General features: G+C 47.0%; 1 protein-coding gene across 1 annotated transcript in view; it reads left to right on the top strand.

Moving 5' to 3' along the window:
- The first annotated feature begins 2,802 nt into the window (after nt 1-2,802).
- LOC138287314 (zinc finger protein 79-like) overlaps nt 2,803-20,013 on the top strand; it is a 34,147-nt gene continuing 16,936 nt past the window's right edge. Inside the window, exon 1 of the mRNA XM_069227668.1 lies at nt 2,803-2,943. The gene's annotated coding sequence lies outside the window, so the exon portion shown is untranslated. The remainder of the gene's footprint in view (nt 2,944-20,013) is intronic.

The raw sequence follows: 20,013 nt of genomic DNA, 5'->3' as shown, positions 1-20,013 counted from the left end.
TTACACAGGCCTGCCACTGCAGCCTGAGTGAAATAACGTCCACGTTATTTCACAGCCATTTTACACTGCACTTAAGTAACTTATAAGTCACCTATATGTCTAACCTTTACCTGGTAAAGGTTAGGTGCAAAGTTACTTAGTGTGAGGGCACCCTGGCACTAGCCAAGGTGCCCCCACATTGTTCAGAGCCAATTCCCTGAACTTTGTGAGTGCGGGGACACCATTACACGCGTGCACTACATATAGGTCACTACCTATATGTAGCTTCACAATGGTAACTCCGAATATGGCCATGTAACATGTCTATGATCATGGAATTGCCCCCTCTATGCCATCCTGGCATAGTTGGCACAATCCCATGATCCCAGTGGTCTGTAGCACAGACCCTGGTACTGCCAAACTGCCCTTCCTGGGGTTTCACTGCAGCTGCTGCTGCTGCTGCCAACCCCTCAGACAGGCAGCTGCCCTCCTGGGGTCCAGCCAGGCCTGGCCCAGGATGGCAGAACAAAGAACTTCCTCTGAGAGAGGGTGTGACACCCTCTCCCTTTGGAAAATGGTGTGAAGGCAGGGGAGGAGTAGCCTCCCCCAGCCTCTGGAAATGCTTTCTTGGGCACAGATGTGCCCAATTCTGCATAAGCCAGTCTACACCGGTTCAGGGACCCCTTAGCCCCTGCTCTGGCGCGAAACTGGACAAAGGAAAGGGGAGTGACCACTCCCCTGACCTGCACCTCCCCTGGGAGGTGTCCAGAGCTCCTCCAGTGTGCTCCAGACCTCTGCCATCTTGGAAACAGAGGTGCTGCTGGCACACTGGACTGCTCTGAGTGGCCAGTGCCACCAGGTGACGTCAGAGACTCCTGCTGATAGGCTCCTTCAGGTGTTAGTAGCCTATCCTCTCTCCTAGGTAGCCAAACCCTCTTTTCTGGCTATTTAGGGTCTCTGTCTCTGGGGAAACTTTAGATAACGAATGCATGAGCTCAGCCGAGTTCCTCTGCATCTCTCTCTTCACCTTCTGATAAGGAATCGACCGCTGACCGCGCTGGAAGCCTGCAAACCTGCAACATAGTAGCAAAGACGACTACTGCAACTCTGTAACGCTGATCCTGCCGCCTTCTCGACTGTTTTCCTGCTTGTGCATGCTGTGGGGGTAGTCTGCCTCCTCTCTGCACCAGAAGCTCCGAAGAAATCTCCCGTGGGTCGACGGAATCTTCCCCCTGCAACCGCAGGCACCAAAAAGCTGCATTACCGGTCCCTTGGGTCTCCTCTCAGCACGACGAGCGAGGTCCCTCGAATCCAGCGACTCTGTCCAAGTGACCCCCACAGTCCAGTGACTCGTCAGCCCAAGTTTGGTGGAGGTAAGTCCTTGCCTCACCTCGCTGGGCTGCATTGCTGGGAACCGCGACTTTGCAGCTACTCCGGCCCCTGTGCACTTCCGGCGGAAATCCTTTGTGCACAGCCAAGCCTGGGTCCACGGCACTCTAACCTGCATTGCACAACTTTCTAAGTTGGTCTCCGGCGACGTGGGACTCCTTTGTGCAACTTCGGTGAGCACCGTTTCACGCATCCTCGTAGTGCCTGTTTCTGGCACTTCTCCGGGAGGTACCTGCTTCAGTGAGGGCTCTTTGTCTTGCTCGACGTCCCCTCTCTCTTCAGGTCCAATTTGCGACCTCCTGGTCCCTCCTGGGCCCCAGCAGCGTCCAAAAACGCCAAACGCACGATTTGCGTCTAGAAAGGCTTGTTGGCGTCCTTACGGCGGGAAAACACTTCTGCACGACTTTCCAAGGCGAGAGGGATCCGTCCACCAAAGGGGAAGTCTCTAGCCCTTTTCGTTCCTGCAGAACCCTCAGCTTCTTCTGTCCAGTGGAAGCTTCTTTGCACCCGCAGCTGGCATTTCCTGGGCATCTGCCCATCTCCGACTTGCTTGTGACTTTTGGACTTGGTCCCCTTGTTCCACAGGTACCCTAGATTGGAAATCCACAGTTGTTGCATTGCTGGTTTGTGTCTTTCCTGCATTATTCCTCTAACACGACTACTTTGTCCTTAGGGGAACTTTAGTGCACTTTGCACTCACTTTTCAGGGTCTTGGGGAGGGTTATTTTTCTAACTCTCACTATTTTCTAATAGTCCCAGCGACCCTCTACAAGGTCACATAGGTTTGGGGTCCATTCGTGGTTCGCATTCCACTTTTGGAGTATATGGTTTGTGTTGCCCCTATCCCTATGTTTCCCCATTGCATGCTATTGTAACTATACATTGTTTGCACTGTTTTCTAAGACTATACTGCATATTTTTGCTATTGTGTATATATATCTTGTGTATTTCCTATCCTCTCACTGAGGGTACACTCTAAGATACTTTGGCATATTGTCATAAAAATAAAGTACCTTTATTTTTAGTATAACTGTGTATTGTGTTTTCTTATGATATTGTGCATATGACACTAAGTGGTACTGTAGTAGCTTCACACGTCTCCTAGTTCAGCCTAAGCTGCTCTGCTAAGCTACCATTACCTATCAGCCTAAGCTGCTAGACACCCTATACACTAATAAGGGATAACTGGGCCTGGTGCAAGGTGCAAGTACCCCTTGGTACTCACTACAAGCCAGTCCAGCCTCCTACATTGGTTGTGCAGTGGTGGGATAAGTGCTTGAGACGTCCGGGTCAGCCGCGGTAGAGGCAGAACAAGCAGCGGAAGCTGATGAGCTCCTCTCAGCAGAGGGAATGTAATAGTATCCGGGTTAGCGGTGGCAGAGTCAGCACAAGCAGCGGGTCTCAGCCTCCTCTGTTTCCAGCCTCCAGCAGGGGAGGAAGAGCCCCTGAGGGTCTGTGCAGTTAATCTTCAGACCCTCCCAGACCCCCGCCACCTCAGACCCCAAATCCGCCCCTGCCCCCACAGCCCCAGGGGGAGGAGAGAGCCTGGAAATGTCTGCACAGGTTTCTGCTCAGGTAGGAGATTGTCAGCACCTTCTGCTGTGTTTGTAGAAATAGACTGAATAATCCTGGAGGAAATCTCTACCAGGAGCCGGGCTGAGCTGGGCTCTTCTATTCGAGGACCTCTGGGTGGGGGGGGGGGGTTCTTTCAGGGCCTGGGGGTGTTTGTGGTCATCATTTGTGTTAAAGAGGGGATCTGTGCACTGCACTGCACCTTACTGCAATATGAGGAATCTGTGCACTGCACCTCACTTTGAGGAATCTGTGCAGTGCATCCTACTGCACTGTGAGGGATCTGTGCATTGCATCTTACTGCACTATGAGGGATCTGTGAACTGCATCTTACTGCACTATGAGGGATCTGTGCACTGCATCTTACTGCACTGGGAGGAATCTGTGCACTGCATCTTACTGCACTGTGAAGAATCTTCTGTGCAATGCAATGCATCTTACTGCACTGTGAGGAATCCGTGCTCTGCCTCTTACTGCACTGTGAGGAAAGTGTTCAGTGCACTGCATCTTACCGCACTGTGAAGAATCTGTGCACACTGAATATTACTGCACTGAAGGATCTGTGCACTGCATCTTACTGCACTGTGAGGAATCTGTGCACTGAACTGCTTCTTACTGTGCTGTGAGGAATCTGTGTACTGCATGTAACTGCACTGTGAGGAATCTTCTGTGCAGTGCACTGCATCTGACTGCACTGTGAGGAACCTGTGCACTACATCTTACTGCACTGTGAGGAATCTGCGCACTGCATCTTACTGGACTGTGAGGACTCTGTGCACTGCATGCCACTGCACTGTGAGGAATCTGTACACACTTCACTGCACTGTGAGGAATTTGTGCACTGCACTACATCTTACTACACTGTGAGGAATATATGTACTGCATCTTACTGCACTGTGAGGAATCTTCTGTGCAGTGCACTGCATCTGACTGCACTGTGAGAAATCTGTGTACTGCATGTAACTGCACTGTGAGGAATCAGTGCACTGCATCTTACTGAACTGTGAGGAATCTGTGCAGTGCACTGCATCTAACTGCACTGTGAGGACTCTGTGCGGTTCACTGCATCTTACTGCACTGTGAGGAATCTGTGCACACTGCATTTCATCTTACTGCACTGTGAGGAGTTTCTGCACTGCATGCACTGTAGTTTACTGCACTGTGAGCAATCTGTACATTGCATCTTACCGCACTGTGAGAAGTCTGTGCACACTGCACTGTGAGGAATCTGTGCACTGCATCTTACTGCACTGTGAGGTATCTGTGCGCTGCACTGTGTCTTACTGCACTGTGATGAATCTGCACTGCACTGCATCTTAGTGCACTGTGAGGAATCTGTGCACTGTATCTTACTGTACTGTGAGGAATCTGTGCACACTGCACTGCATCTTACTGCACTGTGAGGATTCTGTGCACACTGCATTTCATCTTACTGCACTGTGAGGGATCTGTACACTCCGTCTTACTGCACTGTGAGGAATCTGTGCATTGCATTGCATCTTACTGCACTGTGAGAAATCTGTACTCTGCATATTACTGCACTGCGAGGAATCTGTAGGCACTGCATCTTAATGCATTGTGAGGAATCTGTGCACTGCACTGCATCTTACTGCACTGTGAGGAAACTGTGCACACTGCATTTCATCTTACTGCACTGTGAGGAGTTTCTGCACTGCATGCACTGTAGTTTACTGCACTGTGAGCGATCTGTACACTGCATCTTACCGCACTGTGAGGAGTCTGTGCTCACTGCACTGTGAGGAATCTGTGCACTGCATCTTACTGCACTGTGAGGTATCTGTGTGCTGCACTGTGTCTTACTGCACTGTGATGAATCTGCACTGCACTGCATCTTAGTGCACTGTGAGGAATCTGTGCACTGTATCTTACTGTATTGTGAGGGATCTGTGCACACTGCACTGCATCTTACTGCACTGTGAGGATTCTGTGCATTGCACTGCATTTTACTGCACTGTGAGGAATCTGTGCACTGCACTGCATCTTACTGTACTGTGAGGAATCTGTGCACACTGCACTGCATTTTACTGCACTGTGAGGATTCTGTGCATTGCACTGCTTTTACTTCACTGTGAGGGATCTGTAGACTGCGTCTTACTGCACTGTGAGGAATATGTGCACACCACTGCATCATACTGCACTGTGAGGAGTCTGTGCACTGCATTGCATCTTACTGCACTGTGAGAAATCTGTACTCTGCATATTACTGCACTGCGAGGAATCTGTGCGCACTGCATCTTAATGCATTGTGAGGAATTTGTGCACTGCACTGCATCTTACTGCACTGGGAGGAATCTGTGCACTGCATCTTACTGCATTATAAGGAATCTGCACATGCGTCACTGCATCTTACTGCTCTATGGTGAGCTTGTGTCACTGCACTACATCATACTGCACTAGGAGAAATCTGTGCACACTGCACTGCATCTTACTGCACTATGAGGACTCAGTGCACATTACACTGCATCTTACTGCACTAAGAGGAATCTGTGCATGCTGCACCACATCTTACTGCACTATGAGAACTCTGTGCATGCTGTAGTACATGTTACTTTACTGTGAGAAATCTGTGCTCACTGCATCCTAATGCACTATGAAAAATCTGTGCACGCTGCAGTGCATCTTAGTGCACTATGAGAAATCTGTGCGCACTGCACTATTTTTTCATCCAGACCCCTTGAGATGTAGATAAGCTTTATCTGTCGATCATACTGTGACCACAGGTGTCCTGGCACTAGTGGACCAAGAACAGACTCATGGAATATAACAGACAGACACAGCACAAGCCAACAGGACAGTGCATCAATAGATTAAGTACATTGTCAGATTGTTCCTGAAACAACTCCGACTTCATAATGGAAAAACATGAGTCCAGGGGCCAAAGGTAGCCCATTCCAAAGCTGGCGATCCTGCTCACTGAAGGTCCTCCGCCTACATCTAGTCCCCCAGTAACAAGAAATATGATTTACGCCCTGTTGGCTGAATCGCAGAAGCCATGTAAGGGTGTGGGCCACCAACTTGTCTGACAGGGACATTTGACTACCTCTGTGCTTTGTAAAAGGCCTGATGAATAAAATGGAGGATTTTAAAGAGATTTTTTTTGCCTGGGAACCAGTGAAATGACATGATGACGTTTCTGCAGCACTAGCATCTGCATTACTGATATATTCTGAGTCTGCTGTAGTCTTCCCATCACAGCCTCCAGTAAGCCAAGATAGATAGTCTTCTTGGTAGAGAATAAATGCTCTTACCTCTTCCACTCTCTTAGGAGTGGGGAGTAATGCCAGAATCATTCTAAGGATCCACAGTTGTAAAACACAAGGACAACAGTTTTGTTTTCTGTTCATTTGTTGCTCGTAAACAACAAGGGAGTCTCTCTGGGAAGAAAACAGGGTTTCCTATCTGAAGCAGGCCACACCCACATGACCCTGATGTAGGTACAATGCATCCTTAGAATGTAGTAAAAAGTAGTGCAGTGCAGAGATTTCCTCTTATGTTAGCACTCCTTACAATGTAAGTAAAACACAGCATGATGTGTACAGATTCCCTCATTTAGTTAAAACCTCTCACAGTGCTAGTTGTGAGAAAAGGCCTCTTTTTGAAATGGTTACCTCCCACTTTTTGCCTGATGTATGATGTAGCCTAGAAATTGTAGTGGTCAGTGCCCCTGCTAACCACGATCCCTGGGCCAGAGCTCTTTCCCTAAAACTGTTGTGATGCATTGACACAATTAGAACGCCTTTAGCTTTAGCTTCAGCACTCTGTCCATCATCCTTTTGTGTTGCTAAAGTTGCCCTAAGTGGGAAGGGTATGCCTAGATGTGGGTCCTGTGTTCACTGTGCTTCTGGATTCAAGCTAGCCTGGCTGAAGAAGGGTGATACCTTGAAACCGGTCCCAGGATGCTTGTTTCTGGTCCAGGGAGGACCTGGCCTGGCAGTTCCGGCTCAACTGTTCCTATGGGGAATAAGGTCAAGACTGATTGGCATATGGCTTGGTCCAAACTGAGGTGGCATGATGAGCAAAAGGACGATGGATTAAACCCATTTCTGTGACTGGGGGTGAGTGTTAGAAAAGTTTCAGCATTCCGTCCATCATCCTTTTGTATTGCTAAAGTTGCCCTAAGTGGGAAGGGTATCCCTAGACATGGGTCCCGTGCTCACTGTGCCACTGGATTCAAGCTAACCTGGCTGATGAAGGGTGATACCCTGAAACCAGTCCCAGGATGTTTGTTTCTGGTCCAGGGAGTGTAGGAAGCTGGCCTGGTTTATAGTGGGTACCTAAGGTACTTACACCTTATACCAGGTCCAGTTATCCCTTATTAGTGAAATGTAGACAGTGTCTAGAAGCCAGGCTCTCTAGGGGTAGTGTGGATGAGCAGCCAAGGCCTATCTAGGAGACATGCAAAGCTCATGCAATACCTCTGTAGTCACACAGTACTCACACACATGAAAGAAAATGCTCAGTATTACTAAAATAAAGGTACTTTATTTTGGTGACACAAATGCCAAAAATACCATAGAGACAATACTCCCTTAGGAGGAAAGTAATACACAAATTATATACACTAGTATGCAGAAATAGCTGTAAAACCAGTTAGAAAACAGTGCAAATAGTGAAAATCACAATAGTTAGAAATGGGCTTAGGGGGAACACAAACCATATACTAAGAAAGTGGAATGCGAAAGTCAGTTTCCCACCTAGGCAAGTGTAGTGTGTAGAGGGGTGCTGGGAGTATTAGAAAACATCAAAGGTAAGTAATAGAACCCACCCCAGCGCCCAGGAAAGCAGGAGTACATCACAGAAATTTTCCTAGAACACACAAGAACACGAGAAAGAAGATTATGCAAGAACCAGAAGAGACTGCAAGACACCAACGATGGACTCATGGACCTGAAGACTTGTGGAAGAAGGGGACCAAGTCCAAGAAGCACAGAAGAGTCCAGGAAGAACAGGAGCCCCTGCAAACCCGGATGAAGGTGCAAAAGAAGAGCATTCGGTGAAGAATAGTCAGTACTGCACCCAAGAAGATGGATGCGGGTTCCTGGTTGGTGCAGATGATGTCCCACGTCGGATGGATGAGTGCAGGCTGGTTTGCGTTGCTGGATTCCACCAACAAGCTTTGGCACATGCAAAGCTCACGGTTAGCGGAAAATGGCGCTGCCCGGGACCAGGAGGGACCTGGTTGACTCTAACCAGGAGAGGGAGACAGAGACGGCTCTCAGCAACTCAGACAGCTCTCAGAAGACCAGGCAGCGCTCACAGGAGTCCCACAGCACGGGGACAAAGACGGTGCAAAAGGAGGCCCATGCAGTACTACACAAAGGGATCCCACACCACTGGAGAACCACGCAGGAGGCTGTGCATCGCAGGAAAGAGTGCTGGGGGCTGGAGCTGTGCGGTGCATGAAGAAGTTCGTGGAAAGATGCCATCAAGCCTTGGCAACTGCAAAACATGTGGTGCACGGGGGTACTGTCTTGTGTGGGGAGGCAAGCTCTTACCTCCACCAAAGTTGGACAGTTGGACGCCTGGACTGTCGGGACCACTTCAGTCCACCCCCCGTAATGCTGGATCCACGCACTTTATCAGGAGAGGGGACCCAAGCCACCGGTCATCGCTGCAGAGGGGTGCCTGCTGAAGCAGGGAAGGGACTCCTTCACTTCAAGGGAAATTCCTTTGTTCTTCTGGTGTAGGCTGAAAACAGGCTGTTCTCTAAGGATGCACGACCGGGAAACAGTTGCAGTTGCTGGCAGAAGCTGGATATACAATGTTGCAGAAGTCGCCTTAGTTTCTTTGTTGCAGTTGTAGAGTTCCTGGAGGGTCCAGATGCAGTTTCTTCGTTAAGAAGATGAAGAAAAGGATGCAGAGGATTCCTGCTGGAGTCTTGCAATCTGAATCTGAGGAAACACCCAGAGAGACCGTAAACAGCGCCTATTGACTTATAAGGGGGCACCAGTATGCCAATTATGAGTGGGATACTGTGTTAACAATATCCAACAATCAATTTAAAAGGAGAGAGAGCAGAATCACTGGGGTTCTGATTAGCAGGAACCCAGTGACACAGTCAAACACACTGACAAACAGGCCAAAAATTGGGGTAATCTTGCTAGAAAATAGGCTACTTTCTCACACAAAGCAGTTCCGCAAGCTCACATACCAGTTCCTATAATGTGTGGTATGGATTGCTTAAGTACCCTATAGATAGCCACTCGTTCTGTTAACAAATGTTTTAATTCTGGAGCAGCTAACTGTGGATGTTATGACGTGGGATGTAACCAAGTAACTCCTGCCAAGTATGCCTGGAAGGCCTAAGGAACCATTCTAACTGTTCTCACCACAAATGGTAACTCCTCCTCCAACAATGCTTGATATTCTTGAAAACCTACTGGGAAACGGTCAGAGGTTTCTAATATTGTAAATGGTCCATAATTTGCAGAAATATCAGGACAGTAGGAGCTCTGCATGTTGTGAAATGTCTAGTTGTAGGATCTACAGGTTCAATATTCTCTCCACAAATACAATATTTGAAAGGGGCTTGTTGCATAGAGACTACTAGAGTTAAGATGTCCCCAGCCTGGGGTACACTTGTCCTGTGAGTTACTGTGTCAATGAACCCTTAAACTTTATTCAAACTGATGAAACTGAAATGGGTATTTTCTTCTAATCAAGCATTAAGCAAATCCTAAAGTTACTAGGTAACTCCTTAGCTGAGAAGGATGTAATCAATATTATGAAAGGTGCCTCCCTGTTAGTCATAATTGGTCAGGTCTTGTGGGTGCGTCCCGGGGATACTCAAACTCTGCATTATTTATAAGTGAGTTCCCGAGACCTTTTCCCACTTGTGTGACCACACAGGAGAAATCCACACTTACATTTGAGAAGGCTTTAACAAAAATGAATCCTTAGACAATTGCCAATATTATGAATCCATGTAATCAATATAAACAGAACATACATGAAAACAGCAGCAGTAAAACAGTAGATTAGCAAAAACAACAATGTTATTGATGGTTTTAGATATACTCACTGTATGATAGAACTTTCAAGGCCGTAGCTCATTTAAACCTGCTCAGCATGAAGAATGCCTACACAAGCTGGTCAGAAGGAAGGGACATGTATACTTCAGAAGGTGTTTTGTTAATCTGCTGCTGTGTAAGGCTTTGCATTTCTTATTGGCATTCCATACTCCGAGAGTAGAGAGCTTGAGTCTTACTGAGCTACAAGACCATTGCCTCGAGGACTGAGATGTTTGCATCTCAAGCCTTATTATCCCTTGAAATCTGAAGATGTCCTCTTTGATGAAATGCCTTTGCGTTCAGGTTGAATACACTTTGCACATTATCTTAGAACGAGTCAGATATCACGTTTTATGATGTTACATGCACAAATTAGCATATGAATTCAGTTGCACAAAAACAAAACCTGTATTTAAAATGAATGAATCCATGAATGAACGCATACTTGAAGAAAATGGGAACATCGCAACGCACAGGATAGTGTTCTGAAAATGCTTTCTGGGTTTGAATGTTTGGCATTCACTGCAGGTTTGTTGCTTGGAATCTAACTAGTAACCTTCTCTAATCCAAACGCCTCACACAGGTCATGGGTTCATTGTTCAGTGTAAGTGATCAGCACATCCTCTACCCCCTGACTGTCTAAATCAGGGGTCTCCAACCTTCTCTGTAATAAGAACTACTTACGCTCAATGAAAATCATCCTGAGCTACTAATATTATTAGTGTTGTAATAGTGTTCGCATCAGACAAGATTAATTTAGTGATCATCTCATGCAAGATTACAAGCAGTAATCACCTCAGTACATGGGGGGGGGGTACCAGTTGTAATGTCAAAAAGGCTTTGTCAGTTTAGAATGCCTGTACCTAGGTCTCACTTAATGACATCTGCTATGCCCTTCGCACCAAGGTAGTAACATGAGTAAAGCACCTCCTCAGTGCCACAAACTTTATAACTCAAATATCAGCTTTAAATATATTTTGCAAATTTAACTATTTTTTCCAAAAATCAGCATTAGAGTTATGAAAATACTCATGTTTAGTCTTGTATACACATTTTTTAATTTTTGGATACATTAATTAATTCAAACAAACAAAAGCTTTTAATGTAATAGGGTTGGCTGAACAAAGAAGAGCTACTTACAAGTAGATGGAGAGCTACCAGTAGCTCATGAGCTACCCATTGGTCTAAATAAACTCATTGCCATCCTGGTAGAAATTGCGTTGTTGTTTGACCTGGGTGTAACCTAGAGGCAAAGCATAAAGAATTTGTGCAACACTTCAAAGAGTAAAACAGTGAAAATACTACACAAAAATATTCCACACCAGTTTCGAAAAATAGATCTGAATTTAAGATATAAAACAAGAACAAAATGACAAAAATCCATTAAGTAGAAACTGAGTCATGAATTTTTAAAGAGTAAACTGTAAAATAGCGTTTAGTGGCAAGAAGCACCAACCAGGAATATCTGGTCACCCTGGACCAGGACAAACTCAAAACTTTCAGGCTGACCGCTATGGAGCACGGGTTGGCTACAGGAACCTAGCTAGGCCTGCTGAACGAAAGAACCTTTAAATCCTAGTTGTAGGGGATTGCGTGGGCCCGAACCACCGATGCATCACTCCGCTGCAACGGTTCCAACAAGGCGTGTGATGCAGTGGCAGCTCCTTTATAGGGGACAAAAGGGCGGCGACCCCCCAGACCATCATGCCTCACTCTGCATCTCATTACTAACACATCACAGCTTTTATATAAAAACAAACGATCTCACTGATCATTTGTTTACATATAAAAGTGTAATATCATCTTGTGTCACAATATGGCTCCTTTGGCTGTACTGGGCATGTGTCAGGCGTGGGCTGTTACAGCCCATACGTACACATACACAATGCACATCTGACATACTGCACTAGCGTCAGGCACCTTGTCAGATAATGGCAATTTGGGGCCTGTCCATCATGCGCCCTTATGCCCCATCAGAAGCCACGATAATGGAAAAAGACAGCCTCATGTCCTATCTGAGCTTCTGATTGGGCATAAGGGGTTGTGCCTCGCTCTGGTGCCCTGTTTAGTGAATCTGGGCAGTTGCTAGTTGGGAATCGTGACTTTCATGTTGAGGACTACCCCACATAAGTTTCACCTCGTGTGTATGAGGGGGAGGGTGTCTATATTGTTTATGTGAGTGTCTATGAGCCTCCACCAGTGTATGTATATGTGAGTGTCTATGAGCCTGCACCAGTGTATGTATATGTGAGTGTCTATGAGCCTGCACCAGTGCATGTATATGTGAGGGTCTGCGAGCCTGCACCAGTGCATGTATATGTGAGTGTCTATGAGCCTGCACCAGTGTATGTATATGTGAGTGTCTATGAGCCTGCACCAGTGCATGTATATGTGAGTGTCTATGAGCCTGCATCCGTGTATGTATATGTGAGTGTCTGTGAGCCTGCATCAGTGTATGTATATGTGATGTCTGCAAGCCTGCACCAGTGCATGTATATGTGAGTGTCTATGAGCCTGCACCAGTGTATGTATATGTGAGTGTCTATGAGCCTGCACCAGTGCATGTATATGTGAGTGTCTATGAGCCTGCACCAGTGTATGTATATGTGAGTGTCTATGAGCCTGCACCAGTGCATGTATATGTGAGGGTCTGCGAGCCTGCACCAGTGCATGTATATGTGAGTGTCTATGAGCCTGCACCAGTGTATGTATATGTGAGTGTCTATGAGCCTGCACCAGTGCATGTATATGTGAGTGTCTATGAGCCTGCATCCGTGTATGTATATGTGAGTGTCTGTGAGCCTGCATCAGTGTATGTATATGTGATGTCTGCAAGCCTGCACCAGTGCATGTATATGTGAGTGTCTATGAGCCTGCACCAGTGTATGTATATGTGAGTGTCTATGAGCCTGCACCAGTGTATGTATATGTGATGTCTGCAAGCCTGCACCAGTGCATGTATATGTGTGTCTATGAGCCTGCACCAGTGCATGTATATGTGAGTGTCTGTGAGCCTGCATCAGTGTATGTATATGTGAGTGTCTATGAGCCTGCACCAGTGCATGTATATGTGAGTGTCTGTGAGCCTGCACCAGTGCATGTATACGTGAGTGTCTGTGAGCCTGCACCAGTGTATGTATATGTGAGTGTCTATGAGCCTGCACCAGTGCATGTATATGTGACTGTCTATGAGCCTGCACCAATGCATGTATATGTGAGTGTCTCTGAGCCTGCACCAGTGCATGTATACGTGAGTGTCTGTGAGCCTGCACCAGTGCATGTATATGTGAGTGTCTGCGAGCCTGCATCCGTGTATGTATATGTGAGTGTCTATGAGCCTGCACCAGTGCATGTATATGTGAGTGTCTGTGAGCCTGCACCAGTGCATGTATACGTGAGTGTCTGTGAGCCTGCACCAGTGTATGTATATGTGAGTGTCTATGAGCCTGCACCAGTGCATGTATATGTGAGTGTCTATGAGCCTGCATCCGTGTATGTATATGTGAGTGTCTGTGAGCCTGCACCAGTGCATGTATACGTGAGTGTCTGTGAGCCTGCACCAGTGCATGTATATGTGAGTGTCTCTGAGCCTGCACCAGTGTATGTATATATGAGTGTCTCTGAGCCTGCACCAGTGCATGTATATGTGACTGTCTATGAGCCTGCACCAGTGCATGTATATGTGAGTGTCTGTGAGCCTGCACCAGTGCATGTATACGTGAGTGTCTGTGAGCCTGCACCAGTGTATGTATATGTGAGTGTCTATGAGCCTGCACCAGTGCATGTATACGTGAGTGTCTATGAGCCTGCACCAGTGCATGTATATGTGAGTGTCTATGAGCCTGCATCCGTGTATGTATATGTGAGTGTCTATGAGCCTGCACCAGTGTATGTATATGTGAGTGTCTGTGAGCCTGCATCAGTGTATGTATATGTGAGTGTCTGCGAGCCTGCATCAGTGTATGTATACGTGAGTGTCTATGAGCCTGCACCAGTGCATGTATATGTGAGTGTATGTATGCGTGACATTGTACAGAAATGTGTCAGTATACGTTTAAAACATGTCCTTGTGGTCATGCTACCTGTCACGGGAGGCAGTGAGTGTAGTCTAGGTCCAAATGATCGGAACTTCCCAGGAAGCTACAGAGAACGTTTCAAGCGATCCTCGACCCCACACAAAACCTTTCTGACAGCGCCCCACAGAAACAAACAGTGCCAGAGGTAAGAGGCCTCAGCGGAGGTGATGCTAGGGGGCGGGTGCTGCTGACAGGTTCTTATCTCATTCAGAAGGATAGGAGGCCTCAGCGGAGGTCATGCTATGGGAGGGTGCTGCGGACAGGTTCTTATCTCATTCAGAAGGATAGGAGGCCTCAGCAGAGGTCATGCTGGGGTGTGTGTGCTGCTGACTGGTTCTTATCTCATTCAGAAGCATAAGTGGGTTAGTGCATCTCCTAAACAATATCTCCAAAAAAAAGTCCAAATTTCCTCTGACCAGCTCTTTACTTCCCTTTGTTGCTCCCTCTCCACTTATTCCTTTTCCCCCCTTTATCTTGTTTTTTCCTTTTTCCTGTTCTCTTTGTTCATGTTCCTTGTTCTGCCATGGTGCTCTCCTTTCCTCTTTGTCTTTCTTGCTCTTTTCTTTCTCATCTTCCCTTTCTTGCTTTCCTCTCTCCCCTCTACCTTTTCTTCCTTCTCTTTTTTTGTCTTTTTACCTCTCACCTTCCTATAACACTTGATTTCTTGTGTTCCTTCTTTTACTCTTTCTCTCCTTATCTTCTCCCCTTTCCTTCTCATGTTTTCATGCCCTCTCTTTGCTTTTGTGTGTCCCTTTCCCCATCCGCTCTGCTCTTTCCTTTCTTCCCTTCTGTATTCCCTTATTTTATTTTCTTCTCCAATTGTTTACTCTATTTTCCTTCTTGTTGTCTTCCCCTCTTCATTACAGCTCTTCACATTTTGTTAATCTCTACCGTACCTCTCTCTCCTTTTCTCGCCTCTCCTTTCGTTTGCGGGCCTCTTTCTTCACATTCTTTACTTCACCACATCTTTTCATTGCATCCTCTTCCCTCGCCCCCTTCGTTCTGCTGTCCCCCTTTCTCTGTCTTTCTCCTCTCCTCTCCTCTTTCCTTTTCATCTCTTCTCTAATTTGTGTCTCTTCTTAATTTGCTCTACCTCATTTTCTCTTAATTTCCTTTCCTCCGCTTTTGGTCTTTTCTCCTCTTCCTTTTCTCATTTCCTTTCTCTTTCTGCTCTCTTGCTTTTATCTCATCACTTTTCATGATCACTTTCCTCATCCCCCTTTTCTTGCTTTTATCTCATCACTTTTCATGTTCCCTTTCCTCATCTCCCTTTTCTTGCTTTTATCTCATCACTTTTCATGTTCCCTTTCCTCATCTCCCTTTTCTTGCTTTTATCTCATCACATTTAATGATCCCTTTCCTCATCTCCCTTTTCGTGTTCTCCGCTACAACCGTTAGCCGTTACCTTTCTTTCTGCCTTTTTTCTTATTCCTTTATTCGCTCTCACGTATTCCCCTCTACTGTTTTTTCCTCTCCTAGCCACTGGCCCATCATTAAACCCCTCCCCCACTTCTCCTCTTTTCTCCTCGCTGACATTCTCCATTGCTGTCACCTTGTTTATTAATCTCTCCACTCTCTTTTCTTGCTTTTACCTCTTGTTCACTTTCTTGCTGTTGCCACCAAATACTTACTGTTTCCATTGGTGACTCCATAATCTTCTGCTCTTCCTTTCTTCTTGCTGTTTGAAAGCAAATCATAACTCCTGATCTCTACACACACTCAGCGTACTCGACAGTGGCACATAACAGATAACCTCACTGTAGGAAGGTAGCCTCTTTCTAGCCTTGTTACCCCCACTTTTGGCCTGGTTATGAGTATATGTCAGGGTGTTTTTACTGTCTCACTGGGATCCTGCTAGCCAGGGCCCCAGTGCTGATAGTGGAAACCCTATGTTGTCAGTGTGTTTGATATGTGTCACTGGGATCCTGCTAGTCAGGACCCCGGTGCTCATAAGTTTATGGCCTATATGTGTTCACTGTGTGGTGCCTAACTGTATCACTGAGGCTCTGCTAACCAGAACCTCAGTGTTTATGCTCTCTCTGCTTTTAAAATTGTCACTGCAGGCTAGTGACTAATGTTACCAATTCTGAGTGGCACACTGGAACACCCTTATAATTCCCTAGTATATGGTACCTAGGTACCCAGGGTATTGGGGTTCCAGGAGATCCCTATGAGCTGCAGCATTTCTTTTGCCACCCATAGGGAGCTCAGACAATTCTTACACAGGACTGCCACTGCAGCCTGAGTGAAATAACATCCACGTTATTTCACAGCCATTTTACACTGCACTGAAGTAACTTATAAGTCACCTAGATGTCTAACCCTCACTTAGGGAAGGTTAGGTGCAAAGTTACTTAGTGTGTGGGCACCCTGGCACTAGCCAAGGTGCCTCCACATTGTTCAGGGCAAATTCCCCAGACTTTGTGAGTGCAGGGACACCATTACAAGCGTGCACTACATATAGGTCAATACCCATATGTAGCATCACCATGGTAACTCCAAACATGGCCATGTAACAGGTCTAGAATCATGGAATTGTCACCCCAATACCATTCCGGTATTGGGGGGACAATTCCATGCATCCCCGGGTCTCCAGCATAGAGCCCGGGTACTGTCAAACTAACTTTCCGGGGTCTCCACTGCAGCTAACGCTGCTGCCAACCCCTCAGACAGGTTTCTGCCCCCATGGGGCATGGGCAGCCCGGTCCCAGGAAGGCAGAATAAAGGATTTCCTCTGAGAGAGGGTGTTACACCCTCTCCCTTTGGAATATATGTGAAGGGCCTGGGAGGAATAGCCTCTCCTGGCCTCTGGAAATGCTTTGAAGGGCACAGATGGTACCCTCCTTGCATAAGCCAGTCTACACCGGTTCAGGGATCCCCCCAGCCCTGCTCTGGCGCAAAACTAGACAAAGGAAAGGGGAATGACCACTCCCCTGACCAGCACCTCCCAGGGGAGGTGCCCAGAGCTCGTTCAGTGTGTCCCAGACCTCTGCCATCTTGGATGCAGAGGTGTGAGGGCACAATGGAAAGCTCTGAGTGGCCAGTGCCACCAGGTGACGTCAGAGACCCCTCCTGATAGGTGCTTTCCTTTCTCTGTAGCCAATCCTCCTCTGTGGGCTATTTAGGGCCTCTCCTGGGGGTATCTCACCAGATAACGAATGCAAGAGCTCACCAGAGTTCCTCTGCACTTCCCTCTTCGACTTCTACCAAGGATTGACCGCTGACTGCTCCAGGACGCCTGCATAACCGCAACAAAGTAGCAAGAAGACTACCAGCAACATTGTAGCGCCTCATCCTGCCGGATTTCTCGACTGTTTCCTGGTGGTGCATGCTCTGAGGGCTGTCTGCCTTCACCCTGCACTGGAAGCCAAGAAGAAATCTCCCGTGGGTCGACGGAATCTTCCCCCTGCTAACGCAGGCACCAAACTTCTGCATCACCGGTCCTCTGGGTCCCCTCTCATCCTGACAAGCGTGGTCCCTGGAACACAGAAGCTGGGTCCAAGTGTCTTCGACAGTCCAGTTGCCCTTCTGAGGCGATGCATCAGTTCTGATTAGCACCGAGGCTGCGTTGCAGAGCTGTAGAGTCATTGTCGAGGATGCCATCAACAACGGATGTGAGGAAAACATTGCACAGTGTGGTTCTGAAGGTGTCGTGCTGGTTTCAAGATGCCGCAATGCAAGTCTCTTGCATCGGTTCCGACCCACACAGTGATGATGATGCACCAGTTCTGTTTCACACAACAGCCACGATGCTTCGGTTCTGCTCCCACAGCAGAGTACGCGCCTGTCGCAGTGAAGCAAACACCTTAGGCCCACTTCCATAGGTCCTGGACTGGCGTGGTACCACTTGGCAGGGCAGGGTCACAGATGGCAGACTCCAGGTGCAGAAGCAGGGTGGTTGAAAGTCTTATATCTCAGAGACTTCAGATCAGGAGGCTATTCATCTAGATCAGGGGGTCACTCTGGGTTCAAGTGATGTAGGTCCAACCCTTCTCACCCAGGCAGGGGTACAGCAGGTAGCAGGGCAGGAGTCCTGCAAAGCGGCAGTCCTTCAGCAGCGCAACAGGGCTTCTTCCTGGCAGAGTATACACAGGTCTAGAAGTGTAGTGAGTTGGCAGTGTGAGAGTTCCAGTACCTATATCCAGTGGGGCCTTTGAAGTGGGGGAGACTTCAAAGATAGGTATTTGAAGTGCACAGATGTCCTCTCTTCCTGCCCTGACTCCTGACTTACTACAGGGGGTAATGCAGCCCTTTGTGTGGGGACAGGATGCAGCCTATTTAGGTATATGTGAGGCTGGATCCAGCTACTCCCATCCTGCCAGGATGGCACATCAAGTCACACCTAAGCTTCCATTGTGTGTGGTTGTCTAGGGGGAGTACACAAAGCCCAGCTATCACCCACTGCAGACAAGTGATCACAGAAAGGCAGCAGACACGAATTGGCTAAAGTCGGAAAATACCTATTTTCTAAAATTGACATGTCCAGAATTGCAATTTAAAATCCTACTTCACCATAAGTTGTGATTTTAAATTGCGGTCCTAGAGGCACCAAACCCGAACATTTTATCTCTTCCAGATTGCTAATTACATTTATAAGAGGTAATAAGGTAATCCCAATGTTATCATATGTAAGAGACAGGCCTTGCAGTAGTGAAAAAACAGTTCTGGAGTGGTTCATTACCAAGACATGTAAAACGTAAAACGGCATGTCCTGCCTTTTAAATACATTTCACCCTGCCCTCTGGGTTGTCAAGGGCCTACCCTAGGGGTGATTTATATGTATAAAAAGGGAAGGTCGGAGCCTGGTGAAGGGGTTATTTGGCCTTGTTGACATGGCATTGTAAAACTGCCCATACAGGCTTCAGTGGCAGGCCTGAGACATGGTTAAAGGGCTAATTAAGTCAGTGGTACAAACAGAACCGCAGGGCCAGTAGTAGAATTTAATTTTCAGGCCCTGGGCATGTGTAGTGCACTTTACTAGGGACTTATAAGTAAATTAAATATGCCAGTTGGAGATCACCCAAAATCGTCATACCATTCCTAATACCAGCAAAAACGAGGTCAGAAAAAATGGAAGAGGTGGGCAAAATGTTGGGGTAAGAGCACCCTAAGGATGTCAGGTCCAGCACATCCCATCACAAAGGCTTGAACTATCCAGCAAGAACAGAACTTTAGGTTGAGAGATGCTGCATCAAGTCCCCTAATTTGATAAAGACATCCACCCTCAAAAGGTCTTTATGTTTCAGTACCCTGACGATTAGGGACCCAGGAGCAATTCATATTAGAATGGCTCTATCCCTGTAAGTGCTCAAATCAGAACTCAAAAAGGGCCTCTTATCTAAGTTCTAGATTATATCTTTTTAAAGACTGATCCCTTGGAGATGCAGGGTTTCTTTTCTCCGTATCTCCCCTTCTGCATTTTCAAAATTCATACTCAAAGAGATCATTTCTATTCACGTGCACTCACTAAGAACACCTGCTACCAAGGTGCAACCTTGCTGTGGAGCCTAACATAATACATATTAGAGGTGCATCGTATCAATAAAAGAGTCCTTTCCAAGTTCTCAGTTATGCCCAGTTCTTCACTTTATTTTCCTTTTGTCTTTAAAAACACCAGAAATCAACAGCAAGCGACAGCCAACATGTTTCGTCCATACAAGTGGACTTTATGGCCCTCATTACAACCCTGGCGGTAAAGTCCACTGACCGCCGTGCGGACGGTCGCCAACATACCGTGTCCGTGGTGGAAATCCGCTATGGGTATTATGACCCACAGTTAGAAATCCTCCACAATACAGACACCCACAAAAGTCTGCCACACCAAAGGTCAGTGATAAATTGGCAGTACCAAAACCTACACCTTTACGCCAACAGGAATACGCCCACACTATCATGACCCACGAATCAACGCGGCGGTCATTCAACCGCGGTAAACCATTGGCTGTACACACCGCTTTGCTCAAAAT

Source organism: Pleurodeles waltl, chromosome 4_1, assembly GCF_031143425.1.
Source record: "Pleurodeles waltl isolate 20211129_DDA chromosome 4_1, aPleWal1.hap1.20221129, whole genome shotgun sequence".
In the NCBI taxonomy this organism is placed as follows: Eukaryota; Metazoa; Chordata; class Amphibia; order Caudata; family Salamandridae; genus Pleurodeles; species Pleurodeles waltl.
Note: the sequence above shows the minus strand (reverse complement) of the source record. Positions and strands in the feature narration are given on the sequence as shown.